This window comes from Ptychodera flava, chromosome 22, assembly GCF_041260155.1.
Source record: "Ptychodera flava strain L36383 chromosome 22, AS_Pfla_20210202, whole genome shotgun sequence".
NCBI lineage: Eukaryota > Metazoa > Hemichordata > Enteropneusta > Ptychoderidae > Ptychodera > Ptychodera flava.
In genome coordinates, this window is record NC_091949.1 from 12014144 (window position 1) to 12039592 (window position 25449).

Genomic DNA, 25449 nt, shown 5'->3' on the forward strand with positions numbered 1-25449 from the left:
GACATCTGTCATTCCAAGCTGTGAAAGTAAATGTAGAAGCGGATTGGTTGTTTTTGTCAAAAGCAGCTGGCAATTAAATCAAGAGGGAATTGTGTTACCGTTAATGGGATCAAGAGACAGGCAGATACCATTATATGAACTTTGATTAGAGCTGTCTCAGGACCGTGAAACTTTCTGTAGCCAGGTTGCGGTGATTCCTGTGGCGAGTTAGACGTGATGTACGCCTTGATTTGGGCAGAGACAACCATTTCCTTGATTTTAGCAAGAAATAACAAATTTGATACTGAAAGATAGTTTCTTTTTTGTTTACTGTCAAGCGAAGCATTCCTGAGTAGTGGTGGGGCAACAGCTGACTTAAATAATGTAGGTTTTTCTTCAGACTAAAGTGAGAGATAAATAGTGAAAGTTATATACGGGAGTAAATATCCAAGCTATCTTCAACAAGGCTGTGGGAGTTTGGTCACGGTAACTCGTTTTGAAAGGTAACTATATGATGAGAGATTTCAGTTTTTCAGCAGTGGTCAGCTTGAAGGATGAGAAACCGGGATGTACTGATGATGTCTACGTTTAAGCACACTGAATCAGCATAAGTAGAGTCCAGGTTTCTGCAGGTATCGATGGTCTTGTTCATGAAATATTAGCTGAAATGCTCGGCATGAAAACGTACAGTCCAGTGTGGTCTGGAAAGCAATCTTTTTGCTTTCAACATTATTTAGAAATGGGGATCCAATACTGATCATGGGTTATCTGAATCATTATTGTACACGAAGTATGGTATCTCTGGCGAGCCATCGTGACTGTCAGGAGGCAAAGGCAGAAAGAGAAAGACAATATTACTGTTTGAGGTTAATTGAAATGATCGATAGTCTTTCATTGTTTCCTGAATCTACACATGAAAAGGCATGTTAATGTATTGACAAATATGATAAAAATAAAGCCAGCAGTAGAGCGTTTATCTTTTGTCGCTTTGGGAAGTCATGAAAAGGCATGTTGTGCAAAGGTTGGTTACGCTACGTCATACAGGTTCTGCTGATCACACGCACATCCATTATATGCTAATCAGATTTCTGTAGTTTGTCAGTGGAAGATTATAATTACTCGTGATATTCCTAAACATGGTCTTTTTGATACGTAGGAATTAGTCGAACACAAACAGTTCAGGTAAGTTTCAGAATGCACATTATGTATTTCACATCCAGGCATTGAGTTTCGAATATTTGTCACTGCAAGTAGAGAAATATGTGGTCTTTTGAAGGTCAACATCAGCTACGTTATGGGAATTAAGACAGTGTACATTTGATGCCAATTAGCTGTACAGTACCGGATATGCTGGAGTTCGAGGTGTTACTGTTATACTGCAAATTGCGTGTAAAAACAAACAGGTGTATGTATTCTACATTTACAAGAGGTGCACTCGTTCAACTAAACAGACATTCCACGCATTGATATACAGTCATTTTATGAGTGTTTCAACAATATTACATTATACTGCTATGGGAACAACACACCCAATCACCAGTCTCACATACAAGTAGATAGAGAAATAATATAGCAGTACTAAAACATGATTAAGTTTTTCAACATATCTTGAACTGGAATTATTGCGTTGGAAAAAACGTATCCTTAAAAGCACAGATATGGTATCTAATTTACCATACTGTGATGTAGGTATAGAATTTCACATGCATATGGCTGCCAAGAAAGGAACTGCTAGATCGATCACAAAAGGTGACCTAAATGCATGTTATAAAGACATAAAACACAAAAACTTGACTACAATTGAGAAGATTTTCAACACATAAAAGTTTAAAACCTCATCCAGGCTGTGGGTAACTGACTGTGTGATCTCAGATGCTATTTTCAGTTGAAAGGTATACAAGTAGGTACCAGCAAATAAGTTGCCAAAAACTCTCCAATGGACCTTAATGCGTGCCATGCTGATATAGAAATATTCAGTAGTATACATGTATAGCATGAAAAGTTGATGAGCCCACAATGAACTGTAAGCTATTCATACAGATACCTGCCATAAAAATTTATACATAAATCATTTTTGTTTTATCATTTTCAGTGAACTCTCTGACCAAATACAGTCATGGCTTCATCGTTAGACTCTAGAGAAAAATTGCTGACTGACATTGATGACAAGGTATTGCTGTGTGCAATTTGTATGGAGCGTTTCAAGTCACCGAAAATACTGCCTTGTCATCACACATTTTGTGAACATTGTCTCACAAAATGGGTCAAAGCAAACAATGGTCAGCTGATATGTCCCACCTGCAAGAATCAATGGCCTTTACCCTCTGGAGGGGTACCAGCTATCACCAACAATCGATTTTTGAATGACCTTTTGGAGGTTATCAGCAGCAATGTCCCTCCTCAACGGATCGGTGATACGGTGTGTGAAGGCTGTACGAAATCAGGCAAGTACTGGTGTGGTGACTGTGGTGGACACTTTTACTGCAATGTCTGCATACAACCCATAAAGTAGTGACAGTCTTGCAAGATCATGAACCAATGACAATTGCAGAATACAATGAGAAGATGTTAACACAGCACTTCAGAATGACTCAGCCAAGATTCTGTGGTAATCACATTAGTACTAAATTAGAATTCTACTGTGATACCTGTCAAGCGCAAATATGTCATAAGGGACCGTGGATAATTAAAACACGCGCACAGTAAACGCAACTTCTGTTTAGGAGAGGAGGGGGTTTGGCTGTATTTCGATTACCGTGCGCAAAAATCGCACTGCAAGTTTTCCTATCGCAACTTCTCGCTCGCTACACGTTTTTGTGAATCGCAAAATATCGTGCTATATTGTTTGGCGTGTACCAGGTCAATATGGCACCGGCGCTAAAGCAGCATTTAGGCTGCGTTCACAAATAACGATTAGGGGGGGGGGGCTGGAGGAATCTCGATCGAAATCTTATTTCTTTTCAGACCCCCCCTAAGTACCCTAAAAAAATTTCAAATGCCCCCCTCTATGTGGTCAAAATTTTTCAAGTCCCCCCCCAAACTATCACAGGCTCACATATTTGTAAAGGATGTGAGCGCAGAAAAAATAAACATGTGTTGCGCCGTTCTGCTCACAGGTGTTCAACACTACCTGTATTAGCACTTTGTATAGTCATATTCCCAAGGCAAGTTCTTTAAATGCGTCAGTGAATTTTTTAGATTTATTGGTCTAAAAGCCAACTTGAGTTAATCCAACCCTGGCCAGGTCAATTGCTCCTGTTGAAGAGCACACAAAATGCAATCATGAGAGAGTAGGAAAATTGTGAATTCTGGCTAATTGCTGTATTGCCCTGTGACCTACCAAAAATTGTTTCAAAACTACAAGACCTATATGAATTAGATGCTACTCAAAATTGACAATACCGGAAGGTTAAAATATTCCATCAAGTAAATGTTTTAATCTCTGAAATTTTGGGTGTGATAATTGCAAATTTGGTTAAAAAATAAATAATTCCATTTGGTCACATATTTTTTCTTTTAGTCTTTACCATTCAAAGGCTTACTTCTGTATCATTTTATAATAAGTGAATGAAAATTTAGAAAATCAAGCATGGTGACCCCATCTTTTTCTTTAATATTTGATTATTCTCATATGCCAGAATTCAAACATTTCTATGTTTTCTTCCATGTGTTGCTCTCTGGCCTGATCTTGTGTACAAGTGAGTTTCACTGTCAAGAGTGTCATTTGACCAAAACTCTTCTTCAACTACCATGTACATCAGAGTCAGAGCTGTCTCTGTCACTGTTCAGGTATGCAGTGACAGTGACACTGCAGTAGCAGGGTAGTATCTGATAGTGACACTACCCATAGGCAGTAGCTGTATTAACTTTGATAATTTTGGCAATATTTTTGTTCAGTTTTACAACTGCGTTCTTGTTCTACTCCCTACAGCATGTTGAATTGTCCAGTATTCAGCTTTCTATCACAGTCTATGTATGTGTGCCATGCATTTTGTATCACTGACAAGTCTGGACTCCAATTAAATTATCACCATATACATATTTATATTTATATATACAGGCTTTGTCGACAAACTAAATATTGTGTGTTTGAGCATGCTGTAGGGAGATAGCAAGAAACTGTAGTTGTTATATTGCATAGAAATATTGCAGAAACCATTAACAGTTGCAGCTTCTGCCCTGTTACGAGGCTCGTTTGCTTTTTACGACAAATCACACGTTTAGATTTTTTTGAGATAAAAGTCATGAAATGTGACAAAATGGTTCTAGATTTTGTTAAATCATTACTAACATTACAACATTTCGATGACATAAAAAATGGTATTCATTTTTCATTGAATTACCTACAAAAACTTGAAATTGGAAAATGTAAAACTCAAAAGGGACCCAAAAATTTTCAAGTCCCCCCCCCTACAGGTAGAGCAAAATTTTCAAGTCCCCCCCCTCCACTACCCCCAAAATTTTCGAATCCCCCCTGAATTCCTCCAGCCCCCCCCCTAACCGTTTTTTGTGAACGCAGCCTTACATACATGAGAATTAGTTCACAAGTATAGTAACGTAACAATCATTCTGGATACACTGTTACATTTCATTCTGTTGGTTCCGTCATTAATGTTGAGTTGGCACTGAAAGGAGATTTATTTAAGAGGGGTTATGGTGGGGGGGGGGGGGTCGATGACGTATGCGTGATTTCATAGCCACGTAATCACCGATTGTTGGATGCAGATACAAAATGAGGCTTGGTTGGATTTTCGCACTCCCAAACTTCGTTTAAGGGAAGGGGAGGGGTTGAGAACAAACACACTTAGTTTCGTTTACCATGCGCATGTTTTGATTATCTGAAGCCCCTTAGTGTACAGTCGTTGACCAGCCATCACCAGATCATAAGATGTTGTCACTGGAGTCAGCACTGGAGAAGTATATACCAGATATGAAAGCATACTCACTGAAAATTGCCCAGAAAGTTAGTGATTAAATGTAAGAAAGGACACAACATGTGGTGTTCGACAAGACTTGGATATGCTGTGTCAAAAATTAATGATGAAATTAAAAAACAACAGGTGAAAATGTTGGATCAAGTTGATGATATCTACATGCAAATATAGAACTTCTAGAAAATAAAAATTGGCTTTTGGTGGAGCTGCGGACATCAAGGTTTTTTCAATAATAATAAACTTATTCACGATGTTATTGCTACAGGTGAACAGAGCCCAATAGCATAACTCAATATGTCATGCACAGTTCTTAAAAAGCACCCAAAAGCTACCGATGTGTTGTAGAAATTAATTATTTTAATATCTGTGCAGGTGGACCAATAAAGTCTGACGTAGAGAGGAAAGATGGCGATAGGATGGAGACAATCACTCACAATCAACTCCAGGTGCAGAGGGAAGAGAGAATTGTGACTAAACAATCTGGTAACAATGGACTTGAAGTGATTGGAGGACGAGAACTTGTTGTTAAAAAGAAACAGACACAGCTTTCTGAGCCACTTATAATACGAGCCAAACACCATCAGCCAAAAGAAATCTATGTAACAAAGAGAGAAACAAAGGCTCCTAAAACAAAACAATAAAATCTTAGGCCATATGCGATGAAAGGTCAATCTGGTATGTGTACTGGATAAAGTTAACAATTATTCAACACAACTATTGATACTCTGACTTTGAATGTTATGGTGATCTGAAAGGACTGAGTGAATGTTTCTGGGATTCATACAGATAAAATTGAACAGATTGTAAAGGAATTTACGTTTCTAACTAAATGTTATGCTTGGCTTTTTTGATGTAGTAAGTTACATTTGATGTTCTACTGTGTATAATCATCCTAAAATATAAGTAGACAGCACTACTACTCTGTTGGGAGAGAGGACCTTGCTGGAAATGTATTTAATCAGATACGTTTTATAAACTTATATCATTAAAGTCAAAAACAGCAGTACCGGTAGATTGATACAGAGCAAATGCACCATGAAGTGACACTGGCCGAGCTGTTGCGGGAAGGATAAAGCTATGTATGCATGGCCGTGGGAGGCGTTCTACCTTTGCAACACCGTAGGTGCCTTGGGGTTGGGTTATTGGACTGGCACAATTTTTTCTTTGCCTAACATTTCTTTTGTCCCCTATTCTGATTACATATACTTACCGAGCGGAACCCTAAACGTTTACTTGCAAACCACCTCCACAAAACAATGCATAACACTTATCATCCTGAAAGTATGGGGAAAACAAATTTAAAATGACTGTAACACCAATACAGATGTAAGTAAATAATCTCCAAGGCCTGATTGTGGTTTCACGGACTGTGGGTGTATGGCAGAGGGCCAAAATGTCCAAGGACCTGTATGCTGTATTACGAGAAGATTAGCATTTTGGCCCTATTTAAATTGTCATTGTGGTGCAGTTTGATTTATATCAATATCTATTCTCATTTTAAAGGTAGATCGGCAAACACAGCTTATTGTTATAATACGTATTTCAATTTCACTACGTTACATTTATTCTCACTTTCAATCTGTGTTGTGAGAACAGTTTGTTACGCGGTGAATGCATGACAACGAGTGTGATGCAGTGCTTGCTTTAACCTTTAACCTTTAACCTTCACTCTGGATGGTCAAGGTCCTAGTATTTTGTAAATTTGCATATTCTTTTGTGTGTTATGTACACCGTTATGTCTGATAACATAAACCACGTTTGAAGAAATGGCCTCTACTCACTATTTTGAATTGGCAAGATCCGTAAATTCTCGATCAGCACACTAACGTGACATGATCCCGCCTTTGTTACATCTCAGTTAAATTATTGTAATAGTCTCTTATGTGGAATTAACAAAGATCAGCTTCATCCTTTGCAATCTCTTCAAAATACCGCAGCACGTTTAGTCAGCCTTTCTCGCAAATTTGATCATATTACACCTGTACCAGTTGATTTACATTGGCTGTCTATTGAAGCACGTATTAAGTTCAAGATTATGTTAATTACTTTTAAATTAATTAGAGGCTTTGCACCTGTGTATTTGACAGAGTGATATAGCAGTATGTTCCTACCAGAGATCTTCGTTCTGGAGACAAGTCACGTCACAGGGTATCGCTAGCAATGTTCGTCTAGAAGTTATGAATATGATCAATAAATGTCATGTATTCAAGTAAACTTTTTTTCATTATACAAGCCTTACCTGTGTCTAGTGTGTGCCTATTACTTTACCCTAGCTATCTCTGTATAGTATTTCAAAGAAAACAGTCCATATCTGTTAATTGCCCTCCCTAATCCCCTTCATTAATTTGTTCTGCCGATCACCAACGTGGGGGCTTATCGCCCTGACCAAATAACTTGTTAGCAGCTCATAAGGCACTACTATATGCGCTGCTCAGTATGTGCGCCATCGTTGTGAAATATGTAGCCTGTAGATATTCGTACTGCAAGAAATGTTCAATCTTTTTAATCTGTATTATCAGTGATTTGTTTATCATGCTTTGCGGTACATATTACTCAGGACTGCTCGTGTGGTGCGTTTCTTGTATATTGTAAATTTGCATATTTTTTGTGTGTTCTGTACAGCGCACTATGAGGTATGTGTAGTGCGTTTTTAAGAAATAATAATAATAATAATAATAATAATAATAATAATAGTCCGGGATAGAAGTTCAAGAGTCCACATGGTTTAACCTTTCACAATGACAAACTTCTGGTGTGTGACAATTAGGCAACAGCATTGTTCAGATACTTAACCAAGACTACACATGTGAAAAGGTGCTAGGAAGTTTCAGTGGTCAGTTTGCAAAACCATTCCAGCCACAGTCTGTAGCAGTCTCTCAGGACAAACCACTACATACTTGGTAAAATAATCTACAAATTATTGTTTGTGATCACAATAGTAAGGTTATAAGAATAATTACTTTACCTGGAGATACAAAAATCTCTGGTGCATAGCTCTCTTGAGAGAATTTGTTTTGGTTACTGATGTCAAAGGTCATAGGTTACTGAAGTACACCAAGAATGATCATTTTGTTCAAGAGGTTGGTGGTCCACTAGGTCATGGCCATACACTATTCAAGTGGACTGGTTTGTCGCTGTCAACAGTAGGGATGTCATCATAGTGCCTGACTGTCGCAATCAAGTGTTTTGAGGCTGAGTTCAATTAACTCTACCAACACGGTCAGTCTTGTCAAGCGATGGTCAGATGTACCGCCCACAAAGCATTGCTGTTGATGGCTCTTACAGTGTTTATGTTTGTGATGACGTCAATGATAGGATTTCGATGTCGCGTAGAGATAGAAAGTGGTGATGTCATCTTTTCCAAGATGAAGTGAGCAGACAAGCGTACATTGCGGTCAGCCAAGACAGAATCTGTGTTTAGGGGGCTGAATGAAGAACACATCACAGTAGTTTCTACGTAGATAGGAAAAACCAAGATGATGTGTATGCCTACGTTCATCAAAATATTGATTTCTGTCAAAAACATTTGGCACAAAGTAATTTTCTGATTAACACTGAAGCGTGACCACAAACAAATTGCACTATTTACATCATGTTTATATTCCAAAAATCATCTATTTTTCACATTTAGAAAGATAGTTCTTGTAAAATATTATTCTATGTTGATGTCGCCTCATGTCTAGAGTAAGAATAAGCCCAAATGATATTTTTTTTCATTTAGAAAGTTCAGGGACTTTGACAAACGGGTGCCTCACAATCAAGTTAGGTTTCCGTCTCTGACAAGCAAGGCAAAAGGCCCAGCATGATGCCGTTCTGTGAACTGATGAACGAAGGTGAAAGATTGCATTTGTCGACAAAATATTGAATGAACGATGCATATTGTGACGATCGCTTCACTTATTAGGTACAAATATCACGCAGATGAGTCATTTTGAACAATTTAAAGATACAAATATATACAATTTTGACGTGACTGGTGTCTGACATACTGAGTACAATATTACTGCTCCCACCTGAACTTAACTCAACCTAGCTGGGGCAACAATTGTGCGTGCACAATAAATTTTGGAAAAAATACCTGTACATCCGGTGATGTCTCTTTTGATCTGAGATTTATAATATTTCCACACAATAGTTATTGATTCTGTCATTGAGAAAGATATAAACCAGATATGAACTGAAAATGCTCATGTGTTTAATTCTATATTGCAGATATGAGCAAATTTGAACCTTTGCCACATGTTCGAAACTTCATTTAAAGTGTTATGGTCAACATAATTAACAATATTCACCACAGATTAATTCTAAAGGTCATTGAGTATTAAAATATGTAATTAGGTGAAATAAAAATGATCTATTTCTTTGACTGCTGCAATTGTATCACCACTTTATATAGCAAGTGTAATTGCCTTTGGTCAAGTCCTTCAAGCTGTATATGCCAAACTGTGAAAGCTCATTAGATAAGCAAATTATAAATTAGCTGACATGAAAATGCAAGATGCTTTGCAATATTGTTATAACTGGTATAATCATCCATGTACATAGCATGTTTTTGCCAACTTTGATCAAGTTAATCCAAGTATATATCCCTAATAAGGAAAGTTCATTAAACATGCAAATAAGAAATTGACAGAAATGATCTCAAATGCAAAATTTGGAATTTGCTGAATTAAAAAAGTTTAATGACTTTCAATAATGTTGGGGCATATTTAATGTACATAGCAAGTTTCGTCAACTTTGGTCTAGTTAATTCAGATAAATATCCCCAATTAGGAAAGTTCATTAAATATGCAAATTAGGAATCTGCTGAGAAGTAAAAATGCTTAATAACATTCAAGAATGTTGTATCATAGTATCTTCAATGTACATAGCAAGTTTCATCAATTTTGGTCAAGTCAATTCAAACATAAATCCCTTATTAGGAAAGTTTATTAAATATGCAAATAAGGAATTGGCTCAAGTAAAAATTTTAATGACTTTCAAAATGTTGTATCATGGTATCTTTAATATATGTAGCAAGTTTCATCAATTTTGGTCAGGTGAATTCAGATATACATCCCTGATTAGGAAAGTTCATTAAATATGCAAATAAGGAATTGGCTGAAGACAAAATGCTTAATGACTTTCAATAATAACATAATTGGAACTAATTTGGGATAATCGGATTTTCATATTTTTTAAATTTCACAAAAGTGTTAGGTGCCAGACAGTTTACTGTTGCAAAAAAACAAATTACTCATAAAAAAAGTGTGTAATGTAAAAAGAAAGCAGATGAGATTGCATTTGTAGATCAAATAGGCATTTCTTCACCATCCAATTATCCCAAATTAGTTCCAATCGTGTTTAATGTTAACTTATGGTATTTTCGATATATACTTAGTTTCGTCAACTTTAATCGAGTCAATTTAGATTGATATCCCTAATTAGAAAGTTCATTAAGTATGCAAATTTGCAATTATCTTTAATGTCAACCCTAAATATCTTTCACAGCTGATATATCTTGATGTGATCAACATTTGTAGCAAATCTCATCAAATTGTGTGCAGTCATTCTCAATGTTATATCCGTTTTTCCAAAATCATTAATTATGCAAATGAGCAAAAGATATGCAAGCCACACCTACCATAAACTTATCAATTCTTGCCATTGGCAAATTGAATCTATGTACAGGATTTGATTCTGATTTAGTGAGCCGTTTTTGAGATATCGAGCGCACAGACAGACAGACAGACAGACATCGCTGCGACATTAGCTCAACGTGTGTGAACACGTGAGCTAATGAGAAATCCAGCACCGCTGATCCGACTTTATCATGAGTTACTCAGCATGTGGCAGGCAGTGGTAGGACACAAGTTCATGGGTAGAGGGCGCTGGTTGTAACCACCGGACTGAACGCGTACGACAACTGATAAATGCTCTAGAATATGGAAACTGTAGCAATTTTCAATGTTTTAGTGAATTTCAGTGCACATTATTTTCATTGAGACTTCCTTTAAACATGTTGTAGATGTTTCATTCAATTTCCGTCACGACAAATGAAACATATCCTTCTTCATCTTTGTTTGTGATTCGAAACTGGCGTAAAACTAGTTCAAGTTTGTGAAACCGGTCAGAATAACGTTTGGCCAATATTAACCCTTTCACCGCCATGGTTTAGCGCAGACCCATTGTTAGCAATGGTAATTGTGGACCTGTTTACAGGGAATTTGGGGTGAACAGGTTAAAGTAACGACAAAACGACTCGTCTACATATGACTCGAGAAATGTGAAATTTTAGCTAACAATATTCAGTAACAATCTTCAAGTCTGGTAAGTTTGGTTTGAAATCTGATGTAGCCTCCAGAGGCTGAAGTTGGGTCGAATCTAGTCCTGCGTACGATGCTGTATGTTCGGCCTCGGAGGCCGTATAACGCCGGGAACACACAGCATCGTACGCAGCTAGGACTAGGTCGAATCGCTCGTTCTGAAGTTGTAAGTTGACTTTTTGTAGCAAGCAAGAGGTTTTATTATTTTCAGTGCAATAGATAGTCGATTGATGAGATTCTAGCATTCATGTCTCTTACCCAATCTGATTTAAATCAGATGTAGAGTATGGCGACATCTTTACTTACGCGGTATTCTCTTGCTGTCGCCTCTCACAGCAAGGGAATGCCGCGTAAGTAAAGACGTCGCCATACTCTACATCTGATTTTAATCAGATTGGTCTCTTACCTTGCAAGAGAATAGGGTAGAATTTCCGAATTTTGCTTTTGCTTGTTGATGGGGGTTTTATGAATAACGCCCTCATTACTTCAGAAGTAAAGACGTCGCCATACTCTACATCTGATTTTAATCAGATTGGTCTCTTACCTTGCAAGAGAATAGGGTAGAATTTCCGAATTTGCTTTTGCTTGTTGATGGGGTTTTATGAATAACGCCCTCATTACTTCAGAAGTAAAGACGTCGCCATACTCTACATCTGATTTAATCAGATTGGTCTCTTACCTTGCAAGAGAATAGGGTAGAATTTCCGAATTTTGCTTTTGCTTGTTGATGGGGGTTTTATGAATAACGCCCTCATTACTTCAGTTTCTACAAATGCCTTCGTTTTGGGTTAAAGTTGTCTGGCTAAATGCCATATCAATAATATAACATGGCTATAGTATACTGTTATGAAGCGTACGTCATAGTTTAGAGATATGGTACAGCGGGAAGGTAAGTGTAGAAGAAAACTATTATTATGACTAGATTTGATGAAGACATTGGGAAATATTAGGACTAGGTCACAGAGTGACGGTTAGATTTTACAGTTGCAAGGTTTTCCAGTCTGCATGCATTAATATGTTTGTCATTTTATTTCTATTGAATTCAGATACCAAAGTTCTTATAACTCTCAATATTAGTCTTGACATTGAGTGTTTGCTCAATGTCACTTGAATATAATTTACTTTCTAGTCCTTTGTTGAATTTTTCAATCGATGTGTTTTGTAATTTAGATTAACACAATTCTGTGATATCACAATCTTCATGTCAAGGGTACAAGTGGAGATTCAATTCAGTACAGGCGTTGAGTTTTAATCTAAAAAAATGACATTTTGTTTATTCTTACCATTGCCTGTTATTGGTGGCTTTTGGTGTGTGGCATTGGCGACTTTGCTTTTTATCACAAACTTTGTAAGAATTGTTTCTGAGTAAAATTTCTGATGTATGAAATGTATAGCTGTACACAAAACCTTGGTATTTGATTTTCAGTTTGCTTCGCATACACACTAAACATACATAGCAAGGAATGAACTTCTGATGTTACTGGAATACGGCAACTTGGATCATCTTATTGTATGCAGGGGACATAGATGCACAACTATTACTACCAACCTTAGGTGACCAACATCACTTGTGCGACAAAGTAAGAAAATATGCAGCAAAAACTAAAGGAAGGACATAGGACAAAATAGGCGGAAAAATATGGTTACTAGATAAAAAAAATTGAGCGGGCTTTCCAAGTACTTGCTGATCATAAAATGATGACAGACTTCTCAGGGTTATTCCAATTAATTTTGAGCTAAGTGACACAATTCTATTAAGTGAACCTTCAGGTGTTGACTGTCAGATTTTGAAACCAACAGATGATCATGAACGAGAATGAAAAAACACTTTAAATGTAACTTTTATAAAATCAGGAGTTACAAACACTATACTTCAACAAATGGCTTAGGTTCTTTTCACCCTTTCAGTAAAGATATCGATTACTTGTAGAAATAGGTCAAATTACTCTTGTATACTGAAACTTACACCCGTATATTTAAACTTATGCTTCCTTGGTCGCAACTACAGAATTTCACAACTTTCACCACTGCTTTTTAAATTTCGGTAGTTCATGATTGGCTTCGTTGAAATTACTTTTTGTAGAAACTTCTTTTATCCTGTCTTCGTAATGCTCGAGTTTATATTTTTTCACTTTATGCGAACCATCTTAAACTTTTCTTTCTTATATGAGCTGGTTCTCGAAATAAATAAACGTCAAACAATATTTGGCGAAAGTTCAATCTCTATTATACTCAACTCACACTAGCAGAGAGTGTGGTATGGTACATTCCAAAATTGGACAAATTACAAAACTGAACACTTTCAAGAGGACAACAAAGTATCCAAGTTGGACGATAAGCAAACTGTTTAACAGTGGGAAGGCTACTGGAGGGTCAGCACAAATCAGTGTTCATCAAGAATATAGCAAGATCTAGAAAATTATACACCATAACCCTTTTAAGGGCCGTTTCTTTTTGTGTGACACCGGAAAAAGTGGAGCAATCTATTCCACTTTCCTCTAACAATAAAACTCAGTCAGTGATTAACTTTTTACATGAGAATAATAAATGAAACTCATCATCTATTTCGTTGCTATCACATCTGAGACAAAGTCTATCTTTCAAAGGAAATTTTGGCTTACTTTTCCTACCCAATTCAATATTTAAACTATGATCACTCAATCTAAATTTCGATAAAGCTCTGCGAAGAGTAAAATTTGACAAATTGTTTAAGTATTTTTCAAAATAAAATCCGGTCTTGACAGTTCTATATGTACGCAATTTATTACCACCTCCATTTTTTCTTGTATCGTTTGACATATTCTCTCTCCAAAAATTCAAATACTCGCTTGATATCTTCCTTGGATAATCTTGCCGCAAGTTTTATCTAACCAGCCATGGGGTAAGAGCTTGTACCTCAATGACCCAACCAATTAAATATTGGAGGCAATTTTGCATTAGGCTGCGTTCACAAAAAATGGTGGTGGGGGACTGGAGCAATTCAGGGGAGATTCGAAAATTCTGGAGTTATAGTCTAGTCGGAATATAGGGTTCCTATGCACCCCATGGATGTATTTTTAACCTACATTTTGTAATCCTTAGGGTCTATAGTTAATGAATTTTGATGTTCCCAAAATCAAATATTGTCCCATGGGGTTCATTTGGCGCCATCTTGGCCGCCATCTTGGATTTCAACAATGGGGTAGGGGTCACATATTTACCGCTCGACGGAAACAGAAACAATAAAATACTACAAACGTTATATTTTAGAAAGCCCAGATTATGGCCTTTTCATTGATATATAACTTAATGGGGATAAATTAATATTCGAACGTCGATTAGACTTTATATCAGCCATTGACCGTAAAGGAAACTTTTGTACCCCATAATGCACTCGGCTTCACCTCGTACATTATGTCATGCAAAATTTGCTTTCGTCCATTATAGGCTGGGAGCAGGTACATTATCGCTTAAATGTTTTCATTTACAAAATTACAAAACCTTGAACTTCTGACAAGCCAAAACTTGTATCGCAAGAAAACCTTTGACATTTCCACAACAAAATAAGATGTTTTAACTTTTATGGTAAAACAATCCTAGTCAATTTGGCCTATTTTGATTCATTCAGGCATTGGTTTAGCTACAACTGATATCTGAGTATGTGCCAAAACTTTGATTGTTGGAATAAAATGATAAATACTTTGTACTGTAGAATTTCAAAGAATGTCGCATGTGAACCATACATAAGTTTTGTGGGTGATGTTGAAAAACTAAATTTTCGATTTTCACAAAAAAAAATCAAACGGCCAGAAGTTCATTTCCTCAACAGGCATTAAAATGAGTATGTACACGCAAGCAACTGGTAGACAATAAAAGTGGTGTTAAAATTTGAGCGTCCAAAACACTGTCCAGTGTCCCTCTGGCTGGGGTCATTTTACCTAAACTACAAATACATTTACAGGTCTAACAACATTTGATGCTGATATTAGAACTATCCTGACATATTTGAGTGGTTTTGTCACTTGTAATGCCTTCTCGTTTTCACACAATCAAACTAAAATCTTCCTGACGTATTTCTCAATGAAAAGACTGAAGTCAACGTACACTCAAACATCCTTCTGACAACAGATCAATTGCATGGATAGAGAGCCTATCAGCGAAATCTTAAAGTTTCTGCAGAGTGCAGCAACTTACCCATGTCCCTCTTACTTGCATCTAATGATATCCATCGTATACATGATTCACTGTATTCATATTTTCCAACCCAAGGTACATTGAAGTTTGTACTGGGTTTGAAATACAACCCCAGTGCATATTGTGATGAGTAATTCACTTCCTCCAGCGTAGTCTTCAACTCATCTGATTCATCTGGGATGTGGAATTAAAAATAATGAGAACTGATGAATGTATATTTTGCATCTGGTATCTATCAATTAGATAGGATTTAAACCATCGAAGCAAAAAAGTAAATGTAGAAGCAGATTGTTGATTGTATAAAAAGCAGCTGGCAATTAAATCGAGAGGGTATTATGTTGAGAGTTAATGAAATCAAGAGACCAGCAGATGTTATATGAACTTTGATTAGAGCAGTCTCAGTACTGTGAAACTTTCCGTAGCCAGGTTATAGTGATTCACGTAGCCTGTGGACGCTACATATGCCTTAATTTGAGTAGTGACAACTGTTTCCATGATTTTTGGAAGAAATGACAAATTCGATACTGAAAAATAGTTTTTTAAACATTTGTTTACTGTCAAGCGAAGCATTCTTGAGTAGTGGTGAGATAACAGCTGACTTTAATAGTGTAGTTTCTTCTCCAGACTAAAGTTAGAGTTTACCATTGAAAGGTATATAGGAGAGTAAAGTATTCAGGCATTTCTTCAAACAAGCCTGTGGGAGTCGGGTCAAGGTAACTTGTTTGAAGGTCAATGCATGATGAGAGATTTCAGTTCTTCAGCAGTGGTCAGCTTGAAGGATGAGAAAGCGGATGTACTGATAATATCTAGGTTTAAAAACACTGAATTAGTATTGGTAGTCCAGGTTTGTGCAGATATCCGTGATCTTCTTCACAAAATATTGGCTGAAACGCTCGCCATAAACATGTACAGTAGTATGGTCTGCAAAGCAAGCTTTTGCTTTCAACATAATAAAGAAGTAATGTGGAATACCATTCTCAGGTTATCAGAGTTATTGTTGGACATGAAGTATGATTTCTCTGTTGAGCCATCCTGTCTCTCACAATCCTCAACTGTCAGGAAGCAAAGACAGAAATAGAAAGAGAACGTTTATACGTACTATTTGAGGTTATAAAATGATAAATAGTCTATACTTTGATGACTGAATGTGTACTTCCATGGCAGACTACTATTTTGCTTATGTTAATGTGTCAAAATAATATCTGGTAAAAATACACCAAGCAATAGCAGATTGGCTTTGTTTTGTTGCTCAGTTGTTATGAAAAGGAGTGTTGTGTAAAGGTAGTTCTTCAGAGGAAGATTAGCAAGTCACTTCTGCTTTTCCTTACTTGGTTTTGATACGTAGGAGTTAGTCGAACAGGAAGAGTTCAGGTAAGTTTTAAAATGTACATTATGCATTTTACATCCAAGGTTTGCGTTTTGCATACGTGTCACTGACGGTCGAGAAATATGTGGTCTTTCGATGGTTACCTACTTATGGAATGACAGTGTACTTTTTGTGTCTGTTGTACAGTACTTGTGCTCGGGTTCCAGCTGTTGATCTTATACTGCAACTTTCCTGTAAAAAATTGTTGTATGTATTCTACACTAGTACTAGCAAGGGGTACAAGTTCAACTGACAATCTGCAGGTTGGTAAACAGTAGTTTTATGAATGTTTCGATATTATAGTAGTGTTAACTGTTATGTGAAAGTTTCAGCCAATTACCAGTGTAGTTACACATAGACAAATAATATACTAAAACATGATTAAGATTTTCAATATATCTTGAACTGGTATCATTAAGTTGGAAAAAACTTGCAGGATAATGTTTAAAAGCACAGATATGGATATCCAATCTATACTTGTATGTAGGTATGCAGATTTTAATATGTATGGTAAAGTGCTAGAGAAATCAACAAAGCTGAAAAATACCTCAGGTATATGAGAGAGTAAAGTATCCAGGCATTGATTCAAACAAGGCTGTTGGAGTTCGGTCAAGGTAACTTGTTTTGAAGGTGACTGCATGATGAGAGATTTCAGTTCTTAAGCAGTGGTCAGCTTGTAGGTTGAGAAAGCGGATGTACTGATGATATCTAGGTTTAAGAACACTGAATTAGTATTGGTGGAATCCAGATTTGTGCAGATATCGGTGATCTTCTTCACAAAATATTGGCGGAAACGCTCGCAATAAACATGTACAGCAGTATGGTCTCCAAAGCAAGCTTTTGCTTTCAACATAATATAGAAGTACTGTGGAATACTAATCTCAGGTTATCACAGTTATTGTTGGACATGAAGTATTATTTCTCTACTGAGCCATCCTGTCTCTCACAATCCTCTACTGTCAGGAAGCAAAGACAGAAATAGAAAGAGAACGTTTATACGTACTGTTTGAGGTTAATAAGATGGTCAATAGTCTATTCTTGGATTACTGAATGTGCACTTCAATGGCAGACTACTAGTTTGCTTATGTTAATGTGCCAACATAAAAATACCCCCGCAGTAGCAGATTGGCTATGTTTGTTGCTCAGTTGTTAAGAAAAGGAGTGTTGTGTAAAGGTCAGGTTGGGTCACAAAGGTTCTGCCCAAACATGCACATCCTTTTATATGCTAATCAGATTTCTGTAGATCTTCAGTGGAAGATTAGCAAGTCACTTCTGCTTTTCCTTAACTTGGTTTTTGATTCGTAGGAGTTAGTCGAACAGGAAGAGTTCAGGTAAGTTTCAAAATGTACATTATGCATTTCACATCCAATGGTTTGCGTTTTGCATATGTGTCACTGACGGTCGAGAAATATGTGGTCTTTCGACGGTTACCTACTGTATGGAAGGACAGTGTACTTTTTGTGCCAGTTGTACAGTACTTGTGCTCGGGTTCCAGCTGTTACTCTTATACTGCAACTTTCCTGTAAAACAAATTGCTGTATGTATTCTACATTAGCAAGGGGTACAAGTTCAACTGACAATCCACAGGTTGGTAAACAGTAAGTTTATGAATTCTTCGATATTATAGTAGTGTTAACTATTATGTGAAAGTTTCAGCCAATCACCAGGGCAGTCACACATACAGAAATAATACACTAAAACGTGTTTAAGATTTTCAATATATCTTGAACTGGTATCATTGTGTTGGAAAAAACTTGCAGGATAATGTTTAAAAGCACAAATATGGATATCCAATCTATACTTGTATGTAGGTATGCAGATTTTAATATACATGGTAAAGTGCTAGAGAAATCAACAAAGCTTACCTAAATACCTAAGGTATATAGGGGAGTAAAGTATCCAGGCATTGCTTCAAACAAGACTGTTGGAGTTGGGTCAAGGTAACTTGTTTTGAAGGTGACTGCATGATGAGAGATTTCAGTTCTTCAGCAGTGGTCAGCTTGAAGGATGAGAAAGCGGATGTACTGATGATATCTAGGTTTAAGAACACTGAATTAGTATTGGTAGTCCAGGTTTGTGCAGATATCCGTGATCTTCTTCACAAAATATTGGCGGAAACGCTCGCCATAAACATGTACAGTAGTATGGTCTGCAAACCAACCTTTTGCTTTCAACATGTGGAATACTAATCTCAGGTTATCAGAGTTATTGTTGGACATGAAGTATGATTTTTCTGTTGAGCCATCCTGTCTCTCACAATCCTCTACTGTCAGGAAGCAAAGACAGAAATAGAAAGAGAACGTTTATACGTACTATTTGAGGTTAATAAAATGATCAATAGTCTATTCTTTGATTACTGAATGTGCACTTCCATGGCAGACTACTAGTTTGCTTATGTTAATGTGCCAACATAATATCTGGTAAAAATACACCCAGCAGTAGCAGATTGGCTATGTTTTGTTGCTCAGTTGTTATGAAAAGGAGTGTTGTGTAAAGGTCAGTTTGGGTCACAAAGGTTCTGCCCAAACATGCACATCCTTTTATATGCTAATCAGATTTCTGTAGATCTTCAGTGGAAGATTAGCAAGTCACTTCTGCTTTTCCTTAACTTAGTTTTTGATTCGTAGGAGTTAGTCGAACAGGAAGAGTTCAGGTAAGTTTCAAAATGTACATTATGCATTTCACATCCAAGGTTTGCGTTTTGCATATGTGTCACTGACGGTCGAGAAATATGTTGTCTTTCGACGGTTACCTACTGTATGGAAGGACAGTGTACTTTTTGTGCCAGTTGTACAGTACTTGTGCTCGGGTTCCAGCTGTTACATATATACTGCAACTTTCCTGTAAAAACAAATTGCTGTATGTATTCTACATTAGCAAGGGGTACAAGTTCAACTGACAATCCACAGGTTGGTAAACAGTAATCTTATGAATGTTTCGATATTACAGTAGTGTTAACTGTTATGTGAAAGTTTCAGCCAATCACCAGGGCAGTCACACATAGAGAAATAATATACTAAAACGTGATTAAGATTTTCAATATATCTTGAACTGGTATCATTGTGTTGGAAAAAACTTGCAGGATAATGTTTAAAAGCACAGATATGGATATCCAATCTATACTTGTATGTAGGTATGCAGATTTTAATATACATGGTAAAGTGCTAGAGAAATCAACAAAGCTTACCTAAATACCTAAGGTATATAGGGGAGTAAAGTATCCAGGCATTGCTTCAAACAAGACTGTTGGAGTTGGGTCAAGGTAACTTGTTTTGAAGGTGACTGCATGATGAGAGATTTCAGTTCTTCAGCAGTGGTCAGCTTGAAGGATGAAAAAGCGCATGTACTCATGAATACTAGGTGTAAGAACACTGAATTAGTATTGGTAGTCAAGGTTTGTGCAGATATCGGTGATCTTCTTCTCAAAATATTGGCGGAAACGCTCGCCATAAACATGTACAATAGTATGGTCTTCAAGCAAGCTTTTGCTTTCAACATAATATAGAAGTAATGTGGAATACTAATCTCAGGTTATCAGAGTTATTGTTGGACATGAAATATGATTTCTCTTTTGAGCCATCCTGTCTCTCACAATCCTCCACTGTCAGGAAGCAAAGACAGAAATAGAAAGAGTACGTTTATAAAATGATCGATATTCTATTCTTTGATTACTGAATGTGCACTTCCATGGCAAACTACTAGGTTGCTTATGTTAATGTGCCAACATAATATCTAGTAAAATATCTGTTATATCACTATATGTAGCAGGTTTTATCAACTTCGCACAGTACTCTCAGAGTTTAATCACTAATCACAAAACTTTATTTAATATGCAAATGAGCTGTTAATTAACTTGACACTGCTCAATGCTTCATGGGACAATTAGATATCTATCAGATCAACATTTGTAGCACGTTTCATTAAATTTTATGATGTAATTTTAGAGTAATATCACTAATTACAAAGTTCATTAAATATGCAAATGAGCCCTTAATTAACTTGACACTGTTCAATGTTTCATAGCACAATTAAATATTTATCAGATCAATATCTGTAGCAGGTTTCACCGAATTTGGTGCCGTAATTTCAGAGTTATATACCTAATTACAAAGTTTATTAAATATGCAAATGAACCCTTAATTAACTTCACACTTTTAAATGCTTGGCAATACAGTCATATATCTGTCGGACCAGTATATGCAGCAGTTTTCATTACATTTGATGCAGTTATTTCGGAGTTATATGACTAATTATAAAACTTCATAAAATATGCAAATGAGCTATTCATTAACTTGACACTGCTCAATGCTTCTCAGTGCAATTAGATAACTATGAGATAGTCATCTGTAGCAAGTTTCATCAAACTTTATGCTGTAATTTTGGAGTAATATCACTAATTACAAGTTAAGTAAATATGCAAATGAACATTTAATTAACTTCACACAACAAAATGCTTTACACCACAATTAGAAATCTGTCAGATAAGTATCTGCAGCAGATTTCATTAAATTTGGTGCGGTTATTCGGAGTTATATGACTAATTACAAAACTTCATAAAATATGCAAATGAGCTATTTATTAACTTGACACTGCCCGATGTTTTTAAGTATAATTAGATATATATCAGATCAATGTTTGTTGCACGTATCATCAAGTTTGGTGCAGAAATTTCAGAGTTATGTCACTAATAACAAAAGTTCATTAAATATGCATATGAGTAGATAATTACGTGGCACTTACAGTATCATCATAATGTTCTGAGATTGTCATCTTTGAAAAGTTTCATGAAATTTTGTGCAGTATTTCTTGATATATGTCTACACTGTCATTATCGTCTCCATAGGGAAACCATTGTACGGAAAAAAATGATATTGCATAACTTCATTAATATGCAAGCCACACTAACCAAAATCTAATCAGTTCTTGCAAGTAGCATATGTTGCCTGTGTACCAAATCTGACTTTAATCTGTTCAGACTTTTTTTAGTTATGGTGTAAACAGACAGACAGACAGACACACAAACATATACACTAACACACGCACACACGGACAGACAGACATCGCTACGACATTAGCCCACGAGCTAACAATAAAGCTCACCAAAATGCAAGCTATAGAGACATAAAACTAAATCATGCCTACAATTGAGAAGATTTTCAACATATATTTAATATCTAAGTTCAAATATCAAGGTGTGGTTTCTCAACCACTGTGTCATCTCAGATGTAGTTTCTCCAGGTTTCGCTCACAAGGGAGTAATGTTGCCTTTGCTTGGGGAATTTATGGTTCTGACCGAGGGGAACTATAATAAAAAATTATGAAAATTTACGATATTCAGATTAAGATTTTTTCACATAAGCAAATTAATGTTATAGTATTAATCAAAATATCAAATAAAGAACACTCCTGTTTCTTCCCTGACTAAATTAGAAGCCTGAACAAACCATTCACTCTTTCTTTTAGTTTAAACACGCTTATTGTAATCTGGAGGCAAACTTTAGTCGATAGTCTTTCAGCTGTATCACATCCATAGGAAGCATGTATCACTTTACTGTGGCTACATGTAGTGGATTACATCAACTTATGATGGTACATCATAGACAGTAGTCATGAAGTGGAATGCTTCGATAAATATTTTATGTAAATCATAGTCTCAAACGTCATTGTAGAAGGGCGATATTGCTCTCGTTTGTCATTAGTTGAGGTGGGGGTGATTAGATAGAGGGCTTTCTGCAATTGAAAATCCGGAGAAAAGACGTCTGCAGTTGGTGATTTCAGTTTATAGTTTTTTACAAGTAGTTACAAAGAAATAAGTAGCAAAAAACTCTATATTTTATTTACATATAGGCATGCCATAGATTTACATATAGGCATGCCATAGACTTATAGATTGAACCACTCTGTTTTGGGAGGGGAGATTTAGCCGAGCGGTTCTCTCTGTGGCCTCTCTGCTAGGCGACTGATGCCGTATGTTGTGGGTTCGAACCCGGTTGAAAACTAGCCATATTGGGTCATGTCCGTCCGTCCGTCCGTGCCTGCATCTGTTCACGCAGATATTTCAGACATGCCCTGGTCAATTTCTTTCAAACTTTGCACAAGGATAGTACCCTACCCCATACAGATGCACGTCGATTTGTTTCACAATGCGATCAAATTTGGCCGTGTTAGAGGACTTTTTAGTTTACACCTCCATAGACTCCCATGTATAAGGCAGTTCTCCATAGACTCCCATGTATAAGGCAGTTCTCCATAGACTCCCATGTATAAGGCAGTTCTCCATAGACTCCCATGTATAAGGCAAGAAAAATAAAAATTTAGTTTCTCATCGTATTCATATTGCAAACAACTCTGCCTGTGTAAAATGTCACGTGACCTCGATGACCTTTGACCTTGATTATACATATATATGCATAACTCAGTAACCACAAGTTTTATACCCTCCAATTTTGATAGGATATTAGACCTTAAGATGTCACATCTTGTACCTCATTTATTATGTATTTCTTGGCTGGCCAATACAGCTAGAGGTCTGATCTTTTTTCCCGATTTACAACCATAACTTAGACATGCCTCATGTGTTTCAAATTGGGAACAACAACATAGACGTATGTGCCCATATGTCTCAACATATACACTCCAGTGATACTTCTTAATGACCACATTTCCCTGCCCCATCAAGACTAATACTCCTATTACAAGTGGGGACTATGTCATTGTCAATGACTTGTTATAGAGGGGAGCCTAATGTGTACTCAGAACAAATAAATATGTATCATATAGCACTGTCCATGGGTGGAGAGACTGCATATACCTACATTCACGTGCCTGTATAAAACTATGGGGAAAGCGCTCTCTTATCTGTGCATTTCTGTTTACGTATGACGTCCCCGCCCGATACCGAAATATTGGCAATTGCGTGCATTTCTGAATAACCTCGATTCGGGTTGGTATGCGCGTTGCTACACACAAACATTTCATTCATACACAAAGCCATCGCAAGATTAGGGAAACGTCTGCTCGCTGTGATGCGTCTGATCGTAGGTTGCTGATGGTGACAGTGGAGCTGCGATGGTGACATTGGCTTATATTTCTAAATTCTAGTGAAATCCTGTACCTAAGTGCGTGCCTGTTCAGTATAAATTACAATTGTTTCTTTCTCAAATAAACAAGTCATAATTGATGACACGGTCCCCATTGGTTAATGGGTACTTTGATTTCAAGTCCTAGGAGAGGATAGAGTCCTATCATTAATTAGGTCTGTGATTAAAGATGAGTGCCATGGTCATGAAAACGTAAAACTAACGTGGGCTGCCACCCTTATTACAAAATGTCATTAAATAAGTCAATTAGTAATGAATCGTCACGATGTCACCAAACGTTGCTGCATTCTATTATAACACTGACAGATTATCACGTGTACCACATTTAATAAACGATACCACCAAGTGTCAATGAATTGTATTGCAACTCTGTGAGATCAACATAAGTACAAAGTTTCATCAAATTTGATGAAGTGTTTCTGGACATACTGTTCTAATTAGGAAAGTTCATAACATGTAAACTAAATATTAATTAACATAAAACTGCATAGTGTCTTTTTTCAATGTTAAAGCAATGTGAGCTCAATATCTGTATCAAGTTTCATGAGAACTCCAAAACCAATGACGTTTATCGTGCATATCTCGACGTTTACCGTGAAATATTTCGGCTGATATTTTACTGTGAACGTCACTAGGATGAAGCAATATGGGCATGGGTATGTGATATATATATATATATATATATATATATATATATATATATATATATATATATATATATATATATATATATATATATGTCTGTGTGTAATTAATGTGGTACAGAAATGATATGAGGGTGAAAGGTCACTGGCAACTCTGAAATTTAGTTGTGCATTTTCGGCCATATCGGCCAGCGTTCAATAGGCATCAGCCATCTCGGACCGTGTATAGGATAAGATATAACCTTAGCTTAGCTTAGCTACGAGGTACGGTATAAGGCAGGCCAAAGGTCATAGAAAATTCTGCAAAATAATACTTTAAAACTCTTAAAGTTGACAGGCTTGAAACTTTGATATTTACAAAGTAGTGACCTGGCCATATGGTCTACAAAGTTATTATACACAATTACAAATTTGATTGATCAATTTTTAAACAAATTAGGTCAATTTTAAGGTTAAAATCCGACATGGATGCAAGAGACAGGGTATGAATATTGAGTTTTTTTTAGAACTGGTTTCAGACCAGCTACAGTGCTTAGTACCAGGTGGCAATGAAATGTGGTCTTGAGAGTAGTATTGAGCGGATGAAAAACATGAGTCTGTTCCATTCGGATTGTACAAAGCCAACATCGCTACTTTTAAACTGAGTAATCACTCGTCTTCTGTTTATTCCTGATGAAGATTCCCTGTGTGGAATCGAGACGTCGAAGTTTTAGAAATAAACTATTTTGGAACAGAGTCTTGTTTTCATCCGCGCTTATGAATATTATTGATGTGGACTGTGATGCGTAGGGGCGAGGATCACCGTTTGTTGCGCATGAAAATCGGGGTGGGTCACTTCTTGAGCGTCATTTAAAAAATACAGGCCATTCCTCCCTTTAACTTCTCCCCGTTCCCTTACCTCCCTTTAGGCGCTATGCGTAAAAGGACAATGGGAAGCGATTGGCGCGA

At 36.7% G+C, this 25449-nt stretch overlaps 1 protein-coding gene across 1 annotated transcript in view; it reads left to right on the plus strand.

Moving 5' to 3' along the window:
* The first annotated feature begins 2071 nt into the window (after nucleotides 1-2071).
* The window catches only part of LOC139122690 (tripartite motif-containing protein 3-like), a 46302-nt gene continuing 22924 nt past the window's right edge, over nucleotides 2072-25449 (plus strand). Inside the window, exon 1 of the transcript XR_011549517.1 lies at nucleotides 2072-2427. The gene's annotated coding sequence lies outside the window, so the exon portion shown is untranslated. The remainder of the gene's footprint in view (nucleotides 2428-25449) is intronic.